Here is an 11333-nt window from a genome sequence, read left to right as displayed (position 1 = left end):
ATATCAATAAACACATCACATTGTCTTCTGCAGTGTCTTACTGGCTAAACAGTTCTATTCAATAACAGCATTGGTAAATACATTACATTTGTTCCCTCCAGTAATTTACTGGCAAAATCACTATTTAGTGCATCATGAAACACAGCTTGTTTAATCAACCCATGAATGCCTCTGTTAGCTACACAGAGTTGCTCAGAGTGCTTGTGTTACACTAGCTAATCTACTCAGTCACTTTAACAGAACTATTAACATTCACATCTCACAGAACTGATTTGATTGGAGCATTACAACACGTTTGCACAGAGCATAGGAGCGCACTGACTCTGCTTCACGAGCGCTCCACCTAACGAGCGGGCTCGCGGTGCGGTCGCGCGGGACACTCCTCTGGTTTTCTCCCGTGTTTACATATAAATAACTTTGGCGGACCGCCTTAACTCTCCCATTCACATTAACGTGGGTAACCATGGTGACAATAAACAACATTTTCGGTGCGAGCACCGTGTACCGACCTGTAAAAGCAGGTGAAGAGCAGAGTAAGGAAGACACGATGCGTCTCTGCTTTCCTCCAGAACGTGTCTGAGGAAGCAGCGGAAGGTGGGCTCCACTTACTGCTCCCCGAAACCCCGGAGCAAGCACCAAAGTTCCGCCCTCACTGCTTTCTAACATAAAATGAATCCCTGTTACATGGATTTTCTATCCTCTTAAAGAAACTGAAAATAAATACATATAGCAATGAAAAATGTCCCGTTACATGAGTGTTTTACACAAAATAATATTCATGTGGTCATTCCCTCACAGGGGTGCCACAACTACACTGCTGTTTTGACAGAGACACAGTGTGTTTATCTAACTTGGCTGAAGCCAAAGTTCTCCAGACAAATTCAGTCTGTTTCTGCCAAGTGTGAACTCACTGGATGAGCGCCAGATACACAGAATCAAAAAGGGATAAATTACTTTTCTTATGTCATGTTCCCGTCACAAACTGGCTCAAGGAGAGGGGAAGCAGGAGTCCACAGATGAAATGTTCCTATAAATAAAGTGGAATTTATTCAAACTTTACCAAAACTTCAACACATCAAATACAAGCAGCTCAGCAGGGAGTGGATGTGTGTTGCATGTGCCAGGTGGATGCAGAGAGAGGCCAGGGCCACGTTCAAACCTGAACACGCTGCACAGTGTTTTGTTCCATTTGTTAGGGATGAATGAAATGCTTCCTTGAAAGGATGTGTGCAGTCACCAGTGGGCGTGGAAGCATGTGCGCCCTCATTTGGTGGGTGTGCAAGAAAAGTCATCCTGTCACACAGCAATGCCTACATAAATCACACCACTCTGCTTAAAATAATAATGTTTAGTGAAGCAGGTGAAGCAAAGGGCTGCTTTTAATAGGCTGGGAGACCCAGGTGTGCTGCTTTAGCTGCTGAGCCTCTTATGACAGAACAGCGGAGCTGTGTATGTCCCGCCCTCTGCTAACGCTGCAGCAGCCTGTGAGGTCCTGCACACTGTAACCAGCAGACTCCAAACACAGCACCCTCAGGCCCTTTTCCTGATCTCTGGGGACTTTAAAGATGATGTAACCATTTAATTATGGTTACATAATTAATTATGTAATTAATTATGCAAAAATGTGTCTCCAATCAAAGCTCTGTAACTTCAGAGGTGATGTTCATATGTTGACTAATGGTTTTCTTTCATTTTTGATGTACTGCAGAATATTTGTATAAAATCCAGGCCAGGAAAATCTCCTTCATGTGTTTCTGTGTTTTGTCTTCAGCTACGTTGACACAAAGGCCTCTGCTGTGACGCTCACACCTTTGATAAAGTCTGGAGAGTGTCAGCTTCCTTTTTATAGATACAAAAATATGTAATGTTGTGAACTCTGGCCGCAGCGGCGCAAGAAAAAGGAGAATTACGGGAAGCACTCACAACAGGTAAAATCAAAATAACAAAGTAAAGTACGATAAAATAAAAACCAACAAAAGAACAACACAATATACTTCCCCGTACTGTTACTGCTAACCTCTGTTAACCTAGTAACTCTTACCTTCTAACTGACAGCTGGTCAATAAACGAGCTCCATAAACGCTCCATATTCACCTTTACATGGAATATAAAGGGAAAAGAAGAAACACAGTGCTGTGTCAGCGTTAGACATATAGATATATCCTTGCTTTTAATACATTTGAAGGTGGGTGGGAGAGGTGCTTCTCCGCGTAGTCTACGGTCTCTTTGGGATCGGTAAAGCTTTTCCTCACATCACCATGGGTCACTAACAGCTTTGCAGGGTATAGCAGTCTGTACCTGACGCCGGTCATCCCACGTAGTCTTCCTCTCATATTTGCAAATGCGGCTCTGCGTTTCCAACAGAGGGAGGGAAATCTGGGAGGATGTTTATTTTAAAAACCCTTATACATCAGGTTCTTGTTCTCTGCAGCTTTCAGCAGAATCTCCTCACCAATGTGGTAGTAGTGCAATCTCAAGATGATGGGCCGAGGAAGATGACTTTGTTTGGGACGCTGGCGATTCACTCTATGTGCTCGATCGATGAGTGGCTTCTCCTCGAGAGATAGCGCCTCCGCCAACAGGTGTGAACCAACTCAGTCATCTTGGGTCCCTCTGTGCCTTCTGGTATTCCTGCAGTTCTTAAATGATTCCTCCTGGAGTGCCTCAAGAGCTCCACATCTCTCATCTAACTTCTTTACCTCCGCAGACAAACGCTCCACAGTGGCCTGGAGAGTGGCGATGGTGTCAGAGTGGTTCGAGGCACAGTCCTGCAGTTCAGTCAAAGTGTTATCATGCCTGGCCACGTCGCTTTTTATGTCCGAAATTGAGGGCTGGATGCTCTGGTTCAAGGATGATATCCTGCCTCCTATGGTGGTAGAAATCTCTAATATGCAAGTGTCCAGTGCTAGTTAGTTAGTTCTAGTTCTAGTGGTTAGTGGGGCTTTATTTGATGATTCTAGTGTGTGTTACATTGTTGTCATATTGTTGAGTCGCAGAGCTGTACAGTGTTACAGTTTCTGTAGAGTCTGGTATAAGGAACTCAGATCCCTCTGTGAATAATGTTCACTGAAACTGATCTGTAGTTAATGAACTAGTCAGGATTTACACTAGAGAATGTTTCTGCCATTACACGGCCTGTATTTGTAGAGCGCTTTACTTGTCCCTAAGGACCCCAAAGTGCTTTTTTGCCCAAGGACACAACATGTCCAAGGAGGGGCTCGAACCGGCAACCTTCCGATTACAAGACGAGCTGCCAACTCTTGAGCCACGATCGGCCCACATATTGTTGTCTTTTGTTGCAGACACCAAGTGTTGAGATCCTGTCTCAACCTCCTACATTCTTCCAGCAGGTTACACATTATTTTTTGTATTTGGAATCAAATATATGTGTCAGTTGGGCCTAGTGCAGGGGTCAGCAACCTTTAACACCCAAAGAGCCTTTTGGACCCGGTTTCCACACAAAGGGTCAGGGTTCGGGAAAACACTGGGAGCCGCAAATACTTTGTGACATCTAAAATGAAGATAACACTGTGTATATTGTTTTTACCTTTATGCTTTGTGTGAACAACTACAGTGTGTTGCTTATGAAATCCATGAAGTGCTGCAGAGAAAATTACATTTGATTTATGTAATGAACACATTTTGAGCTCTTAAAGAAATATAACAAAGGAAAGCTGAACTACAATGATCCATGTAGCAAACACAAACTGTTATATCGCCTTTGGGCTTTTGGAGCCTTGACCTGACTTTTAAAAAATAATTGGAAAAAAGCTCTATGCTGCTACAAAATGAAAAATAGATATTTGCAATATTCTGCCCAAGTATGTATTTTACACACATACCTAGTAAATATATAAAACTCACTGTGACACATACTTTAATATTTCGAATCAAAAACAGTTCTTATTTAATTCAGTGACAGCAACGGGGACAAAGCTATTTTTATAACGCTTTGTCCTGCATCTCGGAAATAGAAACCTCCGTCCTGAGGGAAGAAGCTGAAATTCACCCCTTAGAGGATGGGAACCATTTTTAAGGATTGATAAAGCCATCCTCTGTACCTGCTCAGAGTACAGGGAGGCTAAACAAGACTGTGGCTCACCTATCAGACGACTGGACCATCTCACTATCTGATTCAGAGAGTTTTTCTCTGTGACAGAGGTCTGACCGAACCATGCCACCAAACAAAAGGATAAAACAGACTCAATAAAAGAACGATAAACAAAGTTAAAATTTTTTGGTCAATGTGGAAATGAACAAGTTTCCTAAGGCAATAAAGGTGCTGGTGACCCTTTTTACAAACTGATTTGCAATTTTGATCAAAGTTCAGTTTTTCATTGATTATGGTCCCAAGATATTTATATGATTGTACTTGCTCTATTTTCTGACCTTTAATTAAAGTGACTCCGTGCCCATTTTGCTGTTTCCTAAAATCAACAACCATGTCTTTTGTTTTAGATATGTTCAGCTGGAGATAAGACTCCTCCCACCACTGAACAAAGTCATCAATGACTGGGCCGTGGTTAGTTTCACCCTCTTTCAGTAAGCTGACAATAACAGAGACATCTGCATATTTAATAATGACCCTGTTTTCATGTCTGCCCTGACACATGTTTGTATAGAGAGTGAATAATAAGGGCGATAGGACGCAGCCTTGAGGAGAACCTGTGGAGGAGAACACTGGGTCAGACAGAACCCCATTTATTCTCACTCTTTGTGACCTGTCAGTTAGAAAATCTAAAATCCAGCCCACCAGGTTTTTCCTGATTTCAAACTGTTCTAAAAGTCTTTTAATTAAAATATGGGGCTGTGTTGTATTAAAAGCCGAAGAAAAATCAATGAAAAGAAGTCTTGCAAAAGTCCCTTTACTCTCTACATGTTTAAGAATCAGATTTAGTAAAGTCAAAAGTGCGTCCTCCACTCCTCTGTTGGGCCTGTATGCAAACTGCATTGGATCCAGCTGACCTTCAGTCTCTTCATAATCACATTTCTGATGATTTTTTCAAAGACTTTCATGACAACTGAAGTGAGGCAACAGGCCTGAAGTCGTTTAGATTTAGGGACAGGAACCACGACTGCTTCTTTGCAAAGAGAGGGCACATGTTGTGTTTGCAAGGATTTGTTAAAAATAACCTGAAATATAGGACTGAGTTCATCAGCACAAGATTTAATTAGGCGGCCACTAATATTATCAGGACCCTGGCTCTTGTTCACATTGACTGTATGAAAGGCCTTTTTAACATCGCTGAGTTCAATGATAAAGTGCTGAGTATCTCTCAGTTTCTGTTTCAGTTCCCAAATATCCTCGCTGAAATCAGAAGAACTAAAACGAGCATAAAACATGTTTAAAGCATTTGAAAATCTCTGTCTGAATTAAAACCATCTAGAATGACCTGACTGCTGCTCTGGGGATTTTGAAACCCTGCTATGGTTTTCATACAAGTCCAGGCAGACCCAAAAGTTTTTGCAGCAAATTTGCTTTCAAGAAGGTTTTTGTCTGTTTTGCTTTCAAGATCTCGATTTTCATTTCCTTGGTAGCTGTCTGAAAATCGGTAACAGCCCCTCTTTAAAGGCCTGTCTCTTTTTCCTTAAACAGGATTTGACACTTTTAGTGAGCCATGGCTTATTGTTAGCGTAAATTTTAACGCGCTTACGGGGTGTAATCATGTCTTTACAAAATACTGCACAGGAGCTAGTAACATCCACCAAAGCGTCGAGATCATCTCCACAAGACTGAAGACGGGGCTGTACGAAGTCACTTTATCTCTACAGGACTGTAAGCTGTCGTCTGTGAGGCGTGAGCGTGTTTGTTTGAACACAGTTCACGGTGGAGAACAGCTGCTGACATAATGTGGATCCGAAGATCCATAACTGGCCTACCTGGGGCTGAAAGTCTCCATAAATGCAGGCGTTTCGGCGGCTACACCGGCTTCCACGAGTGTGACGCTTATTTTGAGAAAATAATAGAATATAAATGTATTTTTATATTTCAATATCACAATAATCTTCCAATGTAGAACTACAAGTTAAAAAAGAACTAACATAAATCAAATCCACTTCAGCTAAATACTTCTCATTTATTTCCATCTTACATGCTGTGACTGCAGCCATTCCCACATCTCTGTGAATGGGACTCATGGACATGGATCAGTGGTTGTTGATCAATGGTCCTGAGAATCTGCATAATTAAGATGAAGGAACGGAGCTCCCAGCCCATCGTTCCTGCAGCTGCTTTCAGTCTTTATGCAAATGTCCTGTTTGTAAGACTGAAACCTGCAGCTGAGACTGAAGACGTCACCTGATGATGACGACACGTTTCTCCCACAAAACGCTGCGTCCAGATGAACAGAAGCAACAGACTCACTTTCCTGGATGATTGAGATGCATCAAGACTTCATTGTGTGTTACTTCTCATTCAGCACAGACACATTATTCCTGTTAGGTCATGTCAGCTGTCACTCAGTACAAGCACAACTGTGAACAACACAAACTTCTCTTCAATGTGTCACAGAAACACTAAGTGTGAGAGCCTGTATGACACACAGGACAGACTGTAAGCTCTGCTGGCTGCACAGCACTTTGTAGCAGTTTTCCAACATGTCCTCCACCTGTGATGTCAGTGGTGGGACCCCAGTCACAGCACTCAGCACCACCTCCTTTAAATGGATTTTATAGCAGTTACTCCCGTTACTCGGTGCAACGCTTCTTAAATGTGTTTTTGCAGGATAAAACACAGCAGGTGGTGTAGAGAGGACGTCAGCTGACGGAGCAGAGGGAGGCAGACTGTGGATAAATGACAGAGTGAGAGGAGAGCAACCATGACAGAAGCACAGGTGTGTCAGATAGAAGTGGCTTTATAGACACTTATTGTCAGTCCTCGTGCATGCTGTGGAAATAAGTGTCTGTGTCATGAGGTGACATGTGAGCTTATCTTTGGTCAATAAAGCTGAACGACCAGTTTTCACTTTGCTTGTTACGCTTGTTTAGTGACGTCTGGGTTTCTGTGGAGCCCGAATTTTGATGAGTTCTGGTGAAATCATCTGAGATCATCTGAGCATCGGTGAAGAGTCAGCAGAGAAAGTGTGGGACAGAAGTTTGCTTTGGACACATGGACTGAAATCAAAAAGTAACAAACAGGATTTCCAATGGACAGTATGGAGAAGTGAAAGTACACAAAGGCTGTGCTGGAACACGTGTGTTACACTTTTTGACAGCTGAGAACAAAACACAATATTTTGCATCATCTCTGCAGTGTCTCTTCTTTCCTCTGCTGTTGTGCTTTTAGCTCCAAACTGTTTCAAATGGTTTGTCAGCAAGCTGACCTCTGACCTCTGCAGTACTAACTCCTGACCCGTACAAAGAGCGGGCGTTTCTGACCTTTGACCTGCAGCTGTATGTCTCTCAGTCTCAGTCCTTCTCTCCGTCACTGATGGAGCAGGTGTAGTTGCTGCTGACAGTCAGTCGTTTGTTTTCTCAGAGTGAGGCTGAAGTCTGAACTGTTCAGAGCATCAGGTCTCATCAACGTGCGCTGCTGTAACGCCGCTTTGTCCTCTGAGATCACCAGGTATGAAACCTGAGTGCTGACAGAGCAGCATGTTCCCCCTCATTCACCTCCACCACCACAGCCAAGGCATGCTGGGAAACTGAGGACACACAGACGGAGAACTGAAGTGTCTGCTGTGTGTTCATCTCAGAGTCCTCACAGGTGACACATTAGCTCCAGAACACCAAGCCAGGTGTTTGAAGCCTGACAGGGATTCTTCCCATCCAGAGGGAGGATTTAGCTGCACAACAATGAACATTAGTGTGTAGTTTAGAAACACAGACTGTGCCTGCACTGCATCTAGTGAAGAAAACTGTTACTGCGAGAGAACGAGGCTCCTTTAAAGCAGCTGATATTAAGGTTGAAAAATCAACAATAAGCTGATGTAATCAACGTTTCACAAAATGGTCAGCAGCTAAAATCTGGAGCCGTTCTTTGGTGGTAATTAACAGTTTGTTCTTGTTAGCTAATTATGTCATTAAAGGTAGCAGCAGAAGCCTTGTGTTGAAAGCCCATTCACTCACACAATCACACAGTATGTGTGTGTCTGTGTTACACTGTGGACATCCCTTCTGTTGGAGCGCCATCTTGTGGCAGGTTTAAGAAATGTTCTTCTTGTAAATCCAAACTGATGCACCTCCATAGCAGACTGTGGAGGCTTTCAGTGACATGAAGACTTGATTTATACTGTCATATTCTCCTGTTACACAAAGCACAGCACGCTGAACATGGATGAACTGAAACTCCCAGCATGTGACTGAGGAAAAGCACAAATCATTCTCACACTGACTCCTGCTTGATTTTAGATTTGCTTTCAAATCCTCACACTTTCATATGAAGCACTAAATGGGCTCCAGACTGTTTATCTCAGCTTCCTGTCAAACACACTGCTGCTCACACCGAGGCTCAGTTTACTCCTCCAGCCTGGCTTAACCTGCTGTCTGTTAAAAACAGTCCCACACTCCTCTGTTTAATCCTTCTGATCAGACTCTTTGATTTTGTATTGTTTTTACCTGAAGTTGTGTTTTTGACATGGTTCTGTCTGTGAAATAAAGCTCACACACACACTGCTACAGTCCTTCATACACTTAGAAACGAAGCTGCTCCTTTCCTCAGTGCTGACACATAAAGAAGAGTTGGTTTTATATCCAACACGTCTCTGTTCCAGAAAACAGCTTCAGCAGCCTCTGAGTCTGAACTTGGAGTTGGTTATAAGCCACAGGCCTGTGTGCACAGCAATGAGGAAATATAATGCAGTAAGTGAAACATGGATGTGTGGAACAGATTATCCCAAAGGTTGATTCTGTTCATCTGGACGTTCTCAGTGAAACATTTGGTCTCTCGGTCAGGTGACTCCTTTAGTCTCAGCTGACTGCAGGTTTCCAAACCTTTGTCACTGGATCACTCACTTCATCTCCAACGTGTCCCTGACACAGACAGCTGGAGCCGTTACAGCAAAATCATTGATCATCGTTTTTAGAACATTAGCTGGTGTTGGTGGGCAGGCTAGCAGTGCTAATTGTTAGCACTAGTTCTGCTGCTCTCCCTTTGTCTCTGTTATTGTTGGTCTTTAGTGAACAATAGAAAGTGTCTTCATGAGACTGTTGCCTAATGTTCAAATGTAGATAACACCACCTGCACCAACCTGTTACACAGCACAACCCTCTGGTGTAGCTTTGGCTGGAGCACATATTGGCAGCTCCAGTGACATCACCACTCCATGGTGACATCATCTCTACAGACTGTGGCTGTTACATATCCTCACCTGGTAATAATAAGACTGTCCTCAGCTGCACACAGCTCCAAGATGAACAAACTGAAGTAAATACAAATTAGAGTTACGATAGATTGAAATCTTGTAATCAGAGCTGATTCTTAGTGAAACTCTCACAACATCATATCATGATCCTGGGTTAGTGTCTCGGTCTCAGATCACAACATCAGCACAGGCTTGGCTTGGGTGAGGTATTGAGTGGTTCTTGTCCATGACAGCTGCAGGTACAGTGCCATCAGCCATGCTGCACCACATGTCTGCCCAGGAACATTAGTGTGGCTGAGTCTCATGTAAACATTGTGCTAAAGTGGTGGGAAAGTGGCTGCAAGCTGGCTGCACTGTGTCCAATACTCTCAGTATGATATCCACAAACCTCTGAGTGTCACAGAGTGGGCCTGTGCTCAGCTCACTGTGCCCCATTCAATTCTACTTGCATAGTTTTACAAGTAAAATTAAATATACAAGTTGCTCAATGATAAGTTATTGTAGTAACAACTAAGTCCATGGTCATTATTTGTTAATAGTAGCTTAAAGCTTCTGCACCAATCATGGAGCAGCAGGTTTAGAGCATGTGGATCTACAAAAGTAAGTCCCAGTAAGATGGGCTGAGCCTTACATACTAGAAGAAACATGTCATTCCCAGCAGATGAAGCGCCCTTTAAAGCAGGATCTCACTTTAAACCTAAAGAACTTGCTATGAGCATGCAGTGCATTCATGGTTATTATTCATACGATTGTGGGGAGCTAATAAAGTGCAACTATCACATTACATTTTATTATTAAATTGTTGTTAACAATCCCTTCACTTCTGCTTATCTAATTCATGGTTGCAGGATGGCTGACAGCTTCCATTAGGCAGGAGGTAATGTCCATTCTGGCCACAGTGCAACCCACAATGTGTAACTGACACTATTATATTGCATTATGTCACATTGTTACATCTTTTTAATAAATGATGACAGTCAGCTGAATTTGCTGCCCCCTTGGTGGAGGACATCAGGATCAGCAGCTCCATCACAAACACCACAGAAGAAGAACAACACTGGATCAGATTATCTGGACGTGTTTGACAGGGACAGTGTTCATGTTCATGGACATCAGGACAAAAACAGACGATGGAAACCTGCCAGATTTGAGCTAAACTGCTCGTTTCCATGTGTAGTCCCTGGGAGGTCACATGACCAACAAAGACACAAGCTGTGTCCCAAAACGTCGGCTGCATCCTCCGGAGGCCGCATTTGAAGGCCGATGACGTCACAGCCAGGCGACGAAGGCTGTCCCGATTCCTCGACTCCTTCAAATGCGTCCTTCATTCCCCCGAGTTTGAAGGATGGGTCGGGTGTGTCCTTCGTGGCCCACCATATCCCAGAATTCATAGCGCGGCCCAGCCAAATTTCAGCTGCCAACAATGGCGGCCGCTACTAAGTTTTAAAATTTAACGAGGGAGTACTACTTACTTACAATGAATTCCTTACACTATATAATTTTCCCGTCAGTGTTGGGGAATTCTCAATGGTGCTTGGTGCCATACCCTCAGGGACTTTAATGTTATATAAAAACACTGACAGCTCAATATCTGCCTCAGTCACTCTCCCTGATCCAGCTGAGTCAGCAGTGGGAAAAATCTGCTTTTCACAGGAACTTGGTAACAGCAATAAGAGAATACGTAGTTTATTCCAAGAAGATATCATGTCTCTCCCATATATAGAATATCTTACTGGAACCGACATGTTCCAGATATCACCTGGAAGACAGTCTGGATGATCCCATAAATATCTAATTGTGAACAAGGTGAAGGAAATCTCATATAAAATTCTTCATAAATGTTACCCAGCCAGTCACTATATGGTAACATTTAAAAGAGACATAAATACTAATTGAACTTTCTGTGGGGATCATCCAGAAACTGTGGCACATCTCTTTTGGTTCCTCTACACAGAGATTCTGGAAGAATTTAGCAGTTTTGTTATTGTCCATATTTTAAGGGAGTTTTCTTTACGATGGAAAATGTTTTAT

The sequence above is a fragment of the Copadichromis virginalis genome, linkage group LG3 (assembly GCF_057382275.1).
Source record: "Copadichromis virginalis isolate Kocher_CV1m ecotype Utaka linkage group LG3, C_Virginalis_male_GT1.1, whole genome shotgun sequence".
Classification (NCBI taxonomy): Eukaryota; Metazoa; Chordata; class Actinopteri; order Cichliformes; family Cichlidae; genus Copadichromis; species Copadichromis virginalis.
This window is presented reverse-complemented; position numbering follows the sequence as displayed.